The 15,291-nt window shown below is 49.3% G+C and overlaps 2 protein-coding genes across 8 annotated transcripts in view; one reads left to right on the top strand and one right to left on the bottom strand.

The window, feature by feature from the left end:
* CFAP74 (cilia and flagella associated protein 74) overlaps positions 1 to 3,294 on the bottom strand; it is an 80,549-nt gene extending 77,255 nt beyond the window's left edge. For all 7 annotated transcript variants that reach the window (XM_082417615.1, XM_082417621.1, XM_082417617.1 and 4 more), the window contains exon 1: positions 3,215 to 3,294. The gene's annotated coding sequence lies outside the window, so the exon portion shown is untranslated. The remainder of the gene's footprint in view (positions 1 to 3,214) is intronic.
* PRKCZ (protein kinase C zeta) overlaps positions 1 to 15,291 on the top strand; it is a 164,459-nt gene that overhangs the window by 27,810 nt on the left and 121,358 nt on the right. The gene's annotated exons all lie outside the window — the stretch shown is intronic.

Below are 15,291 nucleotides of genomic sequence, written 5' to 3'. Positions count from 1 at the left end.
CATGTAAGGGACATCCACGGCTCAACAGAGAAGACGGGCAGCCCAACAGCAAAATGGCGAGACTGTGACAGGCAGGTTACAATAAAGGACGTTCAAATGGCCTGATTCATGCCTGTTTTCCTGGCGTTATTAACAGTGCTCCCTGTAACTCTTAACAGAGTCCTGGCTAGATGATGAACTGTTTCTTGGTGATAAACCAAAAAAAGTTGCTCAACCTCATTTGTAATCAGGGAAATGCAGAGTAAAGCCACATACTATTATTACACAGCCATCAGACTCGGCAACACATTACGAGCCTGAGTACACCAGGTGCCACCAAGGACACGAACCAGTGGGAAGGCGCACACCCTAACGGTGGGAGTGAAAACTGGGACAGGCGCTTTGAAAAGAGTTCAGCATTGTGTCGTAAAGTTAAATATATACACGCCCTCTGCACTGCTATCCTATTGCTGCTGTAAGAATTGCCACACACTCAGGGACTTAACACAGATGTATTATGTTACAGTTCCGGAGGTCATAAGTCTGAAATGAGCCCCACTGGGCTAAAATCAAGGTGTCGGCAGGGCTGCCTTCCTTTCCGGAGGCTCTGGGGGAGGGTCCATTTCCTTGCCTTTTCCAGTTTCTAGAGGTCACCCACGTGCCTCGGCCAAGGCCCCGTCTTAGCAAATTCAAAGCCACTAATGTCAGGTGGTCTTTCTCGGGCTGCTTTCTTTCTGGCTCTCCTCCGCCTCCCTCTTCCACTAGGAGGGCCCTCCTAGTTGCACTGGGCTCACCGGGATAATCCAGCACAATCTCCCATCTCAGAGTCAGCTGACTAACAACCTACATTCCCGGTGCCTGTAACCTAACACATTCACGGGTTCCAAGGGGCAGGACATGGCGGTCTCTGGGGGCCATTATTCTGTCTACCACGCCCTCTGACTCAGCAATTCCTCTCCTAGGCATTTACCCTACAGAAACTTAGATGCTGTATTAGTTTCCTGGGGATGCCATAACAAAGTATCACAAACTGGCTGTCTTAGAACACAAAAGTATTTTCTCATAGTTTTGGAGGCCAGAAATCTGAAATCAAGGTGCCAACTCCCACTGAAGTGCTAGGGAAGGATCTATTCCAGACTTCTCTGCTAGCTTCTGGTTCCCGGGCTTGTGGCAGCGTAATTCCAATCCATGTGACAGTCTCCCTGTGTGCGTGTCTACGTCCAAATTCCCGTTTATAAAGACGTCTGTCATATTGGAGGAGGGGCCCACCTTCCTCCAGTATGACATCGTCTTAACCAATTACATCCCCAATGACCCAATTTCCAAATGAGGTCATATTCTGAGATACTGGGGGTTAGGATGTCAACATATCTTTTTTTTTTTGAGGAGACACAATTCCACTCCTAACACACATAAATACCAGGAGCCATAACGAGACCCCAGAGAGCAGTGTTCGTAAGAGCAGTAACTACGGAAACAACCCACAGGCATCGGCATCAGAACAACTGTGAGATCCACACTGTGGCGAGCTAGGTGGTGATGGAGGTGAGTGACCCACAGCTCGTGCAGCAGTGTGGATGAGTCCCTTACACACAACTGAGAGGGAGGAAGACACAAGCACAGGCTGCTTTTCTTCTTCCCCTTCCGCCCCAGGTGGGCCTGTGAAACAGGGTCCACAGTGGCCCAGACTGGGTGACAGAGCCTGAGTGGAGGAAGGCAGCCAGTCCAGTGTCGGGTATGAGAGCCCAAGCGGGGGGCGGGGAGAGGGGGTAGGTGTCCACTGTGTGCGCCACTGGCTCAAGCCTGGGAGGGATGACATATCTTCAGAGCCTCAAAGTACTGCCCAGCAAAATACTCGTCAATTACAAAGGGCAAGGTAACTTCCCAGGCGAGATGCTGGCAGACACCACCTTCATCAAGTGATCAAAGCAAACTCGTCACTAATGTGACAAATGGACCACTGTGAGCCACCTGACAGGATGGAACGAGCCGAGAGTGACACGTGGCGCCACTTCTGTGACTTTCCTGCCAAAGACACATAATGGGAATCTGATCACAAGGAAACATCAGACAAACCCAAACAGAGGGGCTTTCTACAAAGTCACTGGCCTAAACCTTCAAAAGTGTCAGGGTCACGAAGCCAAGGAAAGCCTGATGAATGTTCTGGACTGAAGGAGACTAAAGAACCACGATGACTGCTCAGTGCAGTGGGGGGTCCCAGACTGGACCCTTTTGGGTTTGTGACTTTATGGGATCTTTGATGGTCGTGTGTGGTTATGCTGGAGATTGTCCTTATGTGTAGGAAATGCACACGAAAGTATTTGGAGGTGACAGAGCACCACGCAGGCAACTTATCCTCAACTGCTCCAGGAAACAAGTTTTTTATGCTGAACTTGCAACTTTTACATATATTTGGGATTGTTTCAAAAATTTAAAAAGAATATATACAGCATTTTCCCATTTATATAAGGTTTAAAAACAGGTGAAACAATTATATTGTTTACAAACGGTAAAACTAAAGAAAATCAAGGAAATTAGAATCAGAAAGTCAGGCTATGGTCACCGGGGAAGGGTCTGAGTTGGGCAAGGGAGGGGTAGGTTGACTTGGGGTGCTGACCAGGTTCTATTTCTGGACTTGGGTAGTGACTAGTGATGCTGGCTTTATAACCAGTCCTTCAGCTGTACCTGTGAGTGTACTCGCCATCCGTCTACAGGGATAACCTATCAGGGAATTCTTTGGACTGTGGGTACCAGAGCCAGTCCGCCCATCACCTACTTCAGTACTTGGCTCACGGCAGATGGTCAAGGAGTGTTTGCCAGATACATAATGTGAGCACGTAAAACGAGTATGCGTTTACGGGAAACAAATAATAGAGGTTTCCAGAAACAGGTAACCATTAAAAACCAAACTGAGATGACCTCGGAATTCCTTTCCTCTGCCCGCACCCTCAGAGTCCCCTCTTCTTACCAGCCGGGCTGAACCCTCGAGTTTTGCTCAACGGTGTCCTAGATGTGCAAGGACAACATCGCAACGTCCGCGCGGAGCTGGAGCAGAGCTCAGAACCCAAGCTGCACGGCACCCTGGGGTCCCTGAGACTGGCCAGGGGCGACCCCCACCCCCCGCACTAGCACTTATTTCTCGGGCAGAACTTCCACGATGAAGGCGCTGATTTGTGCCTGGGGGGGCGGCCAAAGCCCCCGACCCAGCCCCAGGCTCCGGGGCCAACGGACCCACCTCTCAGCAGACCCGCCGGGGTCCGAACGGCGCGGGCTCCGGGCGGAGAAGCTGCTCGACTGCGGCTGCGGCTGCGGCTGCGGCTGGCTGCGCCGTTTGGCGCGGGCAGCTCCATGGCAACGGACGGCTCCATCGCGGTGTGGGGGTGCCCGCGCCCCCCTTCCCCGCTCGCGCGATGGCTCGGTCCGGCGGCGCGCCCCCGCGCAGGCGCAGTGCGGCCGAGGCGGCCACTTGCGCCCCGAGCGCGGGAGGGAGGTGGGGCCTCGCTAGTCCGGTGGTCGCCGCCGGGATTCGCGCGCTGGCCGAGGCCGAGGCCGCGAGCGGAGGGTCGCTGGGGCACCCGGGCAGTGGCGGAGGAGACCAGCGCTGCTCGGTGGCCCGGACGGCGCGCCAGGCTGCCTCCCCTGGTTTGGGCCAAGCCGGTTGAAGTTCGGATTAGTTGTCAATTTTAAAAACAGGAGAGTTCACATAAAATCGGGGTTCCTCACTTTCCTTTTCGAGATGAGAGACTTGGCACAATATGGCACACTGGGCTGGAGCTGAACCGAGCTTTCCCCGCGCATTCTCCAGCCCCCAGCCCTGCCCGGGCCCAGAGGGGTGTGTGTTTGCGGCCGAGATGCAGGGATGTGAAGAAGGGTCCCTCTCGCCGGTGCACTCAGTGCCGGGCCCTGGGCCCCCGAGTGAGTCCGCGTATCCCCCGTGCTTGCAGGGCCCCGCGCCTTCCAGCACCCCGCCTGCATGTGACTTGCAAGGCCGCTGGCCCTGCTGGCCACTGGCTGGCTTTGACCAGTGTTTCCTGATGCCACAGTGGAGCCCAGGAAGTCCCTTAGTTTCATCCTGGGATGGTGAGAGCCATCAAGCCTCGTGAAAATCGCAGCATCTCTGAGAGCTGTGGACTTCACCCAGGTGACAGCAGTTACCTCTGCCTTCATCCGCCTGCAACGGTGCCCAGGCCTCTTCCCTTCTGGACTGAGGAACAGAACTGAGTCAGCATATCCGCCCAGGACAGTTTTTCTAAGAGAAATTATTCTTCTCGTCCCCACCCCACCCAAATTATGGAGCTTCTCCCTTGTCAGCTTTGCTTCTCTGAGCCTGTCCATATTAGTGATTAAGGCACTTTCTACTAAGAAAAGGACAGCGAAAGACTGAAAAGGGCCCCGTGTCCACCAGTAAGAGCTGGGTGAGGTGCAGCCGCACAGCGGAAGGGCTGGGAAAGGACTGTTTCTATGTTCTGCCCTGGAGTGATTGCCAGAACATACCGTTAAGGGAAAAACATCAAGATGCAGAACAGTGGGTATAGTATTTTATCTAAGAAGGGGCAGGTGCAATAAGAATATACTTGCTTATTTTCTTACATTATAAAGTAACATAAAAATGGTTACTGACCAGGGGCAGGAGGGTCAGCAGTAGAAACTAGATTTCTCTAAATGTGCTTGTACATTTGGCTATGGAACTGTGTAATAATAAAACCCAAAATAAGACAGAAGACAAAAAACAAAGAAAAGAGTTGAAAACAAAATAATAATAAAAAAAGAACCTAACTCTATGTCAGTTTGGTGGCTTAACCAACAGAAAAGGATAATTTCAAGTGACTTTAAAACCCAACAGTTTGTACATACCTAGTAGACCAGAAACTATACAATTGTTTGCAGTAATCCTGGTCTTTGTTATAACATTGATATTGTTATTCTGGAATTATACAAAGTGGGGTAAAACAAATAAGTAGTATAGTAATGTTAGGAACCAATATTTTTCATTTGGGCGAAGAGATAGAAATATAAGTGGAAAAACCTGTAATATTGGATTTGGATGTGAAATATTAGTATGAATTAATATAATTTTTTCTTTTAAAATATATTTCTTAGCTCTGTTCACTGAGAAGGTCTAGAACTATCAATATGGTAGCCACTGGACACATGTGGCTATTTAAATTTAAATTAATTAAAATTAAATACCTGAACAAATATTCATACATCTATGTTCACAGCAGCATTATTCACAATAGCCAGGTGGAAACAACCAAAATGTTCATCAGTGGATGAATGGATAAACAAAATGTGATAGATACATATAGTAGAGTATTATTGTGCCTTTGAAAGGAATGAAATTCTGACACCTGCTACAAAATGCATGAACCTTGAAGACATGATACTGAGTGAAATAAGGCAGTCACAAAAGAACAAATATTATTTGATTTCACTCATATGAGGTACATAGTCAAATTTATAGAGACAGAAAGTAGACTGGTGGTTGCCAGGAGCTGGGGTTGGTGTGGTGAAATTTGAGGTGAGTGTTTAGTGGGGACAGAGCTTCAGTCTGGGAAGATGAAAAAGTTCTGGAGATGGATGGTGGTGACCGTTGCACAGCAATGTGAATGTGTTTAATGTTGCTGAACTGTACACTTAAAAGTGCTTACAATGGTAAAATTTAAGTTCTATATATTTTACCACAATAACAACATTTTAATTAGATAAAATTAAAAATTCCATTCCTCAGTGGCAGAAGCCCTGTGCGGCTCATAGCTGCTGTATTAGGTGCCACAGATGTAGAAAGTGCCCATCACCGTCTTGGACAGCACTGGTCTAAACACAATCACCAGTCCAGCAGTGATGAACACCATTAGCACCCGGGCTGTTGTCCCTACACGCCGTTTCCCACTAAGAAAGAAAACAGAGCTTCCTAGAAGAAAATGGCTGATTCCAGATCTGAGGCAGAAAATGTGCAAGATGATCCTGGAGCATCTTACCAACAGAAAGCAAGGAAATTATCAAAGATTCTAGTGCTGCGTCAGAGGATTCATTAGCCAACTTGCGGTCAAAGTAGGGACAATTTTGAGTATCCAAGTGTAGGGGAGATCCCACTGCAAGCCAAGGGCAAAAAAGAAAAGAAAAGTAACTATTTACAAAGGATTGAAGCACATCAAATATGTTAATATCCATGAGTTCATTCTAAACATAGAATCCTCGTTGGTCATCTTTGGAGGATGCTAGGATACTAAGTTACTATTGTGAGAACTTCGTAGCAGCCGTGGGGGAGCAGCCCTCTGATCGCCCTTCCAGAAAGGAGTTGCATGTAGCTGTGAAGAGTGGCAGCTGGCCACCCACCTCCAGTTGCAGTGCTGTAGTTGGACAGTGAGCTGATCCCACTCTCTCTCTGGCTGGCCTCTGGGCCCGACCACCTCCCCCGGCGTGGGACTCTCTCATGCACAGCCTCTGCTCCAGAGCCCTTCCATACCCGCTCTGCGTTGGCCAAAACCTTGTCAGGTTTACATTAGAGTTAAGTTCTCCTGCTCAGTTTTGCTTTCCGCCTCTTTCCATCCACAGGTGGCAGATCAGGATTGCGGAATGAAGGCCTTCTCGGCCCAGTCCCACTTCCTCCCCTTGATCTTTCATAGGCATGAGCCTCCAATAAATCTTTTGCATTCCTGATTCCCTCTCACGGTCTGCTTACAGGAGGACCCAGACGGACACAGCTGGTACCAGGAATGGTCTCAGAAAGCAGATGGCATGATGGGGATTTGTAACCTGATCGCCCACTGTCCAGCTGGCAAGGAGGAGCCCATCCTGGGTAATATGTGGATGCCCGGAACAAGGTGGCAGTCTGCTGGTAAACTTCCACCAATAACAAATCGGGAGAAGGTGGCTGGTACAATGATTGAGGAGAGTGTGTGTTTGTGGGGGGCGACAGTACAATGATCTGGCTGTTACTGAGTTGCATTGAGGGGGTAGGAAAAGCTGGAGACACTTAACCAACAATTGAAACTAAGTGTGTTGACACCAAAAGCAAAGTTAAACAAATGGGGCTACATCAAACTAAAAAGCTTCTGCACAACAAAGGAAACTGTCAACAAAATGAAAAGGCAACCTATGGAACAGGAAAAAATATTTGTGAATCATACATTTGATAAGGGATTAATAACCCAAAATATATAAAGAACTCATACAACTCAGTAGTAAAAAAACCCCCAAACAATCCAATTAAAAAATGGGCAGAGGATCTGAATAGATGTTTTTCCAAAGAAGACACACAATAGGCACATGAAAAGATGTTCAACATCACTAATAATCACGGAAATGCAAATCAAAACCACAATGAGATATCACCTCACACCTGTTAGAATGATTATTATTAAAAAGACAAGAAATAACAAGCGTTGCCGAAGTTGTGGAGAATAGGGAACCCTAGTGCACTGTTGGTGGGAATGTAAATTGAAACAGCCGCTGTGGAAAACAATGTGGAGTTTCCTCAAAAGATTAAAAATAGAACTACCATGTGATCCAGCAATTCCACTTCTGGATATTTATCCAAAGAAAATGAAAACACTAACCCAAAAAGATATCTGCACCCCCATGTTCACTGCAGCATTATTCACAAGAGCCAAGACATGGAACCAACCTAAGTGTCCATCAGTGGATGAATGGATAAAGAAGATGTGATGGGGGGCTTCCCTGGTGGCGCAGTGGTTAAGAATCCGCCTGCCAATGCAGGGGACACGGGTTCGGGCCCTGGTCCAGGAAGATCCCACATGCTGCAGAGCAACTAAGCCCATGCGCCACAACTACTGAGCCTGCGCTCTAGAGCCCACAAGCCACAACTACTGAAGCCCGCATGCCTAGAGCCTGTGCTCCGCAACAAGAGAAGCCACTGCAATGAGAAGCCCGCGCACCACAATGGAGAGTATCTCCCACTCGCTGCAACTAGAGAAAGCCCGCACACAGCAGTGAAGACCCAACTCAGCCAAAAATAAATAAATAAAAATAAATAAGTAAAAATAAAAATAAATTAAAAAATAATTTAAAAATTTTTTAAAAAGTGAAATCTTGCCATCTGCGACAACATGGATGAGGCTTGAGGGCATTATGCTAAGTGAAATAAGTCAGACAGAGAAAGACAAATAGTATATAATCTCACGTGTGGAAGCTAAAGAAAAAAAACCCAAAAAAAACAAAAAACCAAAAAAACCCACCACCAACAACAATAAAAAAAAACAAAAAACAGAACAAAAAGCAAACAAACAACAACAACAAAACCCAAAAGACAAACAAGCAAGCAAACAAAAAATCCAAACTCATAGATACAGAGAACAGATTGGTGGTTTCCAGAGGCAGGAGGGTGGGGTATGGGTGAAATGCATAAAAAGAATCAAAAGAGGTACAGACTTCTAGTTATAAAAGAAATAAGTCGGGCTTCCCTGGTGGCACAGTGGTTGGGAGTCTGCCTGCCAATGCAGGGGACACGGGTTCGAGCCCTGGTCTGGGAGGATCCCACATGCCGTGGAGCAACTAGGCCCGTGAGCCACAACTACTGAGCCTGCGCGTCTGGAGCCTGTGCTCCGCAACAAGAGAGGCCGCGACAGTGAGAGGCCCGCGCACCGCGATGAAGAGTGGCCCCCACTCGCCGCAACAAGAGAAAGCCCTTGCACAGAAACGAAGACCCAATGCAGCCATAAATAAATAAATAAGTAAAAATTTAAAAGAACTAAGTCGTGGGGACATGATGCACAGCACGGTGACTACAGTTAATAACACCGTGTTGCGTATCTGAAAGCCGCTAAGAGAGTAAGTAGGTCTTTGACGTTCTCATCAGAAGAAAAAAATTCCCATAACTATGTTGTGATGGCGGTTACCTAGGTTATTGTGGTGATCATTCTGCAATACAGGCGACTCTTGAACAACGTGGGTTTGAAGTGCTTGGCCCACTTATGCATGGATTTTTTTCAATAAATACCTGCACTCCAGTACTACAGGATCCGCGGAGCCGTGGCTGAGGTGGGGCAACTGTAAGTTAACCCGGGATTTCCGAGCCCCACGTTGTTCAAGGGTCTACTGTATATGCAAACATGGAATCATCATGTCGTACACCTGAAATATGTACGTGTGTCAATCATACCTCAACAAAAAATTTCAAAGTGAAAGCAAAACAGTATCTAAATCATAATGATTATAACACATAATTGTATTATTTGACAGAAAAGAACTTCTCAAATTAAAAATAATGAAAAAGAAAAAACCCCCCAAAAAACTAAGAGTGAAGGCCGGAGCTGCTTGGTAGTTTATAAAGAGGCTCTTACCTCCTTCTGTGGAGAAAAGGAGGTGATGGAAGCAGGACGAGGACAGACTAGAGATGCTGAGATTCAGAGGTGATGGAGTCCAAGCCAAGGTGGCTTTGCTGTGCCAAGATCAGGTCCTGGGACCAAGGGCAGGTCCGGGGGCCAAGGGCAGGGTCCTGGGTTCAAGGGCAGGGCCCAGGGGCCAAGGGCAGGTTCTGGGTTCAAGGGCAGGTGGGAAATCTTGACACATAGGGCAGGATATCTGGGTGGAGGCCCCAGGGTTTTTGGCTCCCCAGGCTGCTCTGAAACTTCAGAGGCGGCAAAGGTGGCTCGCGTCTCCCTAAGGAGAGCCAGCACTCCCCCCATCTGGAAGGACACCGCGGAGGTCTCCCCAGCAAGGCGACAGGACCCTGCTCAGCATCTGCCCCACGCCTCCCCTGGCTGCCAGGCTGGTGACTAGGGGTAAGTTGCAGCCTCATCAGGTACACGTGAGCCTGGGAGGAGAGGAAGGGGCTAAACGCCAAGGACTTGCAAGAGTGAGCAGCTCGACCCGGCCATGGGGAGGGGTTCCTGAGCAACGGGGCCAAACCCGAGCCTGTGAAAGGGAGAGGTTACGAAGGGCTTTCTCTTGGGATGTGGGGTTTAACGCCTTAAGGAGCCAGAGGAGGCTGAAACACATGCAAAAGCGGCTGCAAATCTTCTAAATATGATGAAAACTCTAAGCCTGCAGACCCTAGATGCTCAACAAACCTCAAGCAGAATAAATACAAGACAATTACACCAAGACTCATACTAATCAAACTAATGAAAATGAGAAACAAAAGCTCTTCAAAACTTCCAGAGAAAAGACACACTTTCCCTACAGAGCAATGAAGAAATGTCAACCAGCTTCTTGTGACAAACCATGCAAACCAAAGACAAAGGAACTTGAAAATAAAGGAAGGAAAAAGGAGAAAACTAACCCAAATCTTGTCGACCTGAACGTGTTGGAGCAAGTCTCGAGGGGCAGAGCACGTGCGGCTGGGGGGCCGCAGCAGGGGGCAGGGGTCAGGGGTCACTGGGTGCGAAGTGAGAAGGCGTCTGCACCAGCATCACCCTGTGAGACTCCAGAAAAGGCAAAACTGTAGGGACAGGAAGCAGGCACCTGTGGTCATCTGGGCCCAGGGCTGGGGTGCGGTCACCTCCTCGGGCGACTGCAAAGGGGCAGGAGGGAACTTTTAAGGTGGAGCAAACGGGCAATGTCGTGATTTCAGTGGTGGTTATACAACGCTCCATGTATATCAAAGCCATCAAATTGTATAGTTAAATTAGTGAATTTTATTGTATGTAAACTGTATTTCAATAAAGCTCATTAAAAATAAGCTGAACCTGGGCTTCCCTGGTGGCGCAGTGGTTAAGAATACGCCTGCCAAAGCAGGGGACACGGGTTCGAGCCCTGGTCCGGGAAGATCCCACATGCCGTGGAGCAACTAAACCCGTGTGCCACAACTACTGAGCCCACATGCTGCAACTACTGAAGCCCGTGCACCTAGAGCCTGTGCTCCACAACAAGAGAAGCCACCGCAATGAGAAGCCTATGCACTGCGAAGAAGAGTAGCCCCACTCGCCGCAACTAGAGAAAGCCTGCGTGCAGCAACAAAGACCCACACAGCCAATTAATTAATTAATTAAAAATAAGCTGAACATAGACATCAGTCCGCACCTACTGGACCACACGTGACCTGGCTTCTGCCTGCCTCACTCTGCTGCCCTCCCTCCCTCCCTCACGGCCACTCTGGCCTGGCCTTGCTCCCGTCTGGACTGGCCAGTTCACTCCTGCCTCAGGGCCTTTGCACATTCCGTTCTCTGCCCTGAACACTTACCTGGCTCTTGGTGGGGCTGGCTTTTTCTCCAGAAGGGATAGAATAGAATCCAAACCTGAGCTCTGATGTTGCCCCTCAAAAAGGTCTTCCCACCCACCCTGTGTACAGTGCCTGTCCCCACAGGTATTCCCCATGACTTTTATCTTGCTGAGATTACACTTGAAATGGTCTCTTTTGTTTGTTTACCCACTGATTGTCCAGGTTTTTCCTCCTAGAAGTTGAGGCCACTGGGGATGGGAACCTTTTATATCTTATTCACGCCCAACGTCTAGACCAGTACTTGGCACAGAGTAGGATGAATAAGTCCATAAATATTGGTTAAATGAATATCGACCTGTGTCGGGGCCTTTCTTAAGGAAGTTTAATCAAAGTATCCAAATATCGAACGTGAAAAAGATTACAGCATATCTCCTGCTTTTATTTCTCCAGCATCCTGCCCAGAAGATCAGCTCGTCAGACCAGAGAGCGTCTTGGGGAGCCACGGTCACCTTCCTCAGAGTCCGGGGAGCAGGGCCGCCCGGCCACCATGGGGACCCTCTGCCAGCAGCCCCTTCAGGACTTTCACATCAGTCAATTCAGTCACGCTGGCACCTAAAGGAGAGTCTTTTTCACTTGATAGGCAGCCCTTTGTTAGGTATGTTAATCTGTGTTTAGCATTTTCCATCACATGAAAGAATTCAAATTGCCACTTTAAAAAACATAAAATACGAGAATAGAATTCTGTCTTCTCCTCATTACACGTGAGCAATTGTACTTGGACGTCTATTTACCTCATGGAGAAAAAATTCTCTAAGTGGCCAAGTTCGGGTGTTTATTGGTTCTCAGGGCCTTGACTACCAAAATCAGCCTCGAAACGCAGCCCCCGTTTCCAGCGCATCCTTTGTTTGAGTAGACAGTTGATCTCGGCCCGCTGCAGGGATTTTGCATGTGATCCTTTCTGCTAAGTTGCCTCTGCTTCTCCAAATGAATGGATTCCATCTGGAAATCATGGGATTAATAATTACACTCTAATAAGCTCAAGAAAATTTTTCTGTGTCACTGCCATTTTCTCTGTTTGGTGCATTTTCCCAGGAAAATAATAAAACAACCTCACAAATATATCAAGCAGGGATTTTAAAATTAGCTGGTGCAGTTTCCCCTCCTGGGTCCCTGTGACTCACCTGTACCTCCTGGGGCCCATCCTGCTGCTGCAGTGGATTCAGGCCAGCTCTCCGCCCAAGCTTTGGATTCGGTGCCATCCCTTCCCCTATGCCGTGAGCATGCGGCAAAGCATTACCCAAAAGAAACAGGCAAAAAAGGCAGCAGGCTGATGATCTCAAGAGTCGAGTACACTCACCGACCACACCTTGCAGCTCCCTAGGTGCTACCTGGGGCATTGTCACCCAGGGAAGTGTTGAGTTGGTGACTCCAGGGGGCAACCACAGAAGTAGAGTGTCCATACCTTCCAGAGCCAACTGTGCGATGGCCCTGCTCAGTGCCACACGGGGAGAGCATGATGCCTTCCTGCACTAAACAGGATGAAGGTACAGCAGCCGCTGCCCTGAGCCCGTAACCAGAGGACTCTGCATGGATGGTCTGCCGGAGAAGCCGTGCTACCTGTGAAATAAGAGGAAGGGGAGCGAGTGGATGAGTTAAGTAGACCTACGGGGACCGAACGCCGCAGCGTGGAAATTCGGGCTTCCTGTTCATCCCTGTCCGCAGGCTCTGGCACCAGGTCCCCTGTCCCGTGCTCTCAGTGCCAGGCCGAGGGGGTGGGGCTGGCAGGTATCTGGGTGAAGAGCACAGACCTCACCTGAAATGGGCAGAGGCCCTTCATCTGACTGATTTGGAAAGTTTCAGCAAAGTCACACTTGGAGGGTGGGCTTCTGCCTTCCCCCCCAAAAAATCACAGGAGTGGAATAAAGATGGGGAATAACCTACACTATTTTCCACAGAAGGGGGGAGCCTGGGCACCTACAAGTTAGACTGTTGTTTTCAATGAAGACAACCCATTGAGATTCTCTGTAATGGGGTTCAGCCTTGTGGACTTCTGGTACCCAGGAGACCCGTCACTACTCAGCCCCTCCTTTGGCAAATGAATAAAACAAAGTCGGGAGAAATTACTTCCCTGAGGCCACACAGCCAGTTAGGAGCAGGATTGGGGCTAGTACCCAGAGCTCTGACTCTGGGGACATTTCCTGAATTATCAAAGGGAGGGGAGAAGTGGACCTTTGGCACTTCCCAGGTGTGGACACTGCCGCGTCACGGGGCTCGCCTCGGCCGCAGGCTGACCACAGAGAACCAAGGTCCTGGTTTCCTGACCTTTGGTGGGGCTGCCCCGCATAGGCTTTCCCCATCCTGGGACGGCTGGAGCTTGTCTGGGTGGAGGGGAAGATGAGAACAAGGAGACCGACTAGTGACACATCAGTGGAATGCGACCAAGGTTCAGGAGTGCGACAAGCTAATTCTCAAAAAACTCGAGGAAGGAATAATGAAAATGCCCATTCTTGAGATCCAAACTGAAGCCAATTAGCAACAAAACAGAACTAAAATAAAGCTTGCAGACTCCGGGGAAGAAATTAAGCATTTTGATTTAAGGTCGGTGAACAGCCGGGCATCCTAGAGGGAGCCGTGACGGATGGCCAGTGTCACGGGTCCCACGGGTGTGCAGGTCGCTGCTTTACCTCTTTCTCTGTCCTGGCTTTGAAATGTGCTTCTCTCCAGGGCTCGAGGAAGAAAAGGTGATTCGATGGCACCCAGCACCCAGGGCTACGGCTGAGATGCTTGTATGGGAGTTCTCCAGTGAAAGCTCAGTATTAATGTTGTGCCTCAGATAATAGACGAGAGTGTAGAAAATAGCAATAATCTGGTTCACCCTGAACTAACTGAATCAAGTGATTCAAGGTCAGCAATATTTCTCAGGGGCTATCAGCACCTGGATCTTCTCAGATCCAAGAAAAGAGTGTGACAGTGAACCCAGAGAAAGCACTGGAGCCTGGACCAGCACAGAGACCAAAGCTTGGGCCCGAAAGACAGGAGAGCGAGCGCTGTGCGTGTTCCTGAACACTGCGGGGTCTGACCACACCAGCTGTGCTGGCTTTTGGTGACTCTGAGCCTAAATTTTCCTGCATTTTTAAAGCATCTATCGTACACCAGAGGCTGTTAGACACGAGGGCTGCTATAAAGAAGCAGACAGACTGGATCCCAATCTAGCAGAAGAATAATGAAAACGACCCTCGTGAGGCTCGGGGCCCTCACTCCGTGCCAGGCCCCGCTCTCCGCACTTTCTTGTGGGTTAACTCCTCAACCTCCGATCAAGCCTGCGCAGGAGGACAAATGGGAATGTGTCCAGAGACACGCCCAGAGCACATGCTCACACACACAGCAGGGCAGTGCTTCCAAGTACCCAGAGGACCCACCCGAGGGGCCAGGGGACCCTCCAGGCGGGCATTTTTGCTGGGACCTGCCTGACTGTCTTAGAGCTCGTTGCTGGCTTTAGGAAAGAAGGCTGAGACCCAGGCCCCTTGATCCGTGGCCCTCAGGATTGGGCTAGAAATTCCCAGCAGCAAAGCCCTTTCTTTCTTTTCTTTTTTAAGTAAATTTAATTAATTATTTATTTATTTATGACTGTGTTGGGTCTTCATTGCTGTGTGCGGGCTTTCTCCAGTTGTGGCGAGGGGGGGCTACTCTTCGTTGCGGTGCGCAGGCTTCTCATTGCGGTGGCTTCTCTTGTTGCGGAGCACGGGCTCTAGGTGTGCGGGCTTCAGTAGTAGTGGCTCGCGGGCTCTAGAGCGCAGGCTCAGTAGTTGTGGTGCACGGGCTTAGCTGCTCCGCGGCATGTGGGATCTTCCCGGACCAGGGCTCGAACCCGTGTCCCTCGCATTGGCAGCTGGATTCTTAACCACTGCGCCACCTGGGAAGCCCCAGCAAAGCCCTTTCTACACTCCCCCCCGCCCCGCACCTGCTCTGGCCAGTGTCAACAGCCACGCACAGGACTCAACCCACTCCGGGACCAGTTTGCCCATTTTTAAGTGTTTTCATGAGACGTTCGCTTTCGGTCGTCAACTGATACCGAGTCCAGAAGTGGATGAATGAGACCAAACGAGAAGTTTGTGGTCAGCTTTTTTGGGGAAACTGTGTAGAGTTTTACGTTCAGAAGAGTCACAATAGAGAATGCGGAGGCCTTG

Source organism: Balaenoptera physalus (genome assembly GCF_965194825.1).
Source record: "Balaenoptera physalus genome assembly, chromosome: 1".
NCBI classification, from domain to species: Eukaryota; Metazoa; Chordata; class Mammalia; order Artiodactyla; family Balaenopteridae; genus Balaenoptera; species Balaenoptera physalus.
The sequence above is the reverse complement of the archived record's forward strand: the minus strand, read 5'-3'. Positions and strand labels throughout refer to the sequence as shown.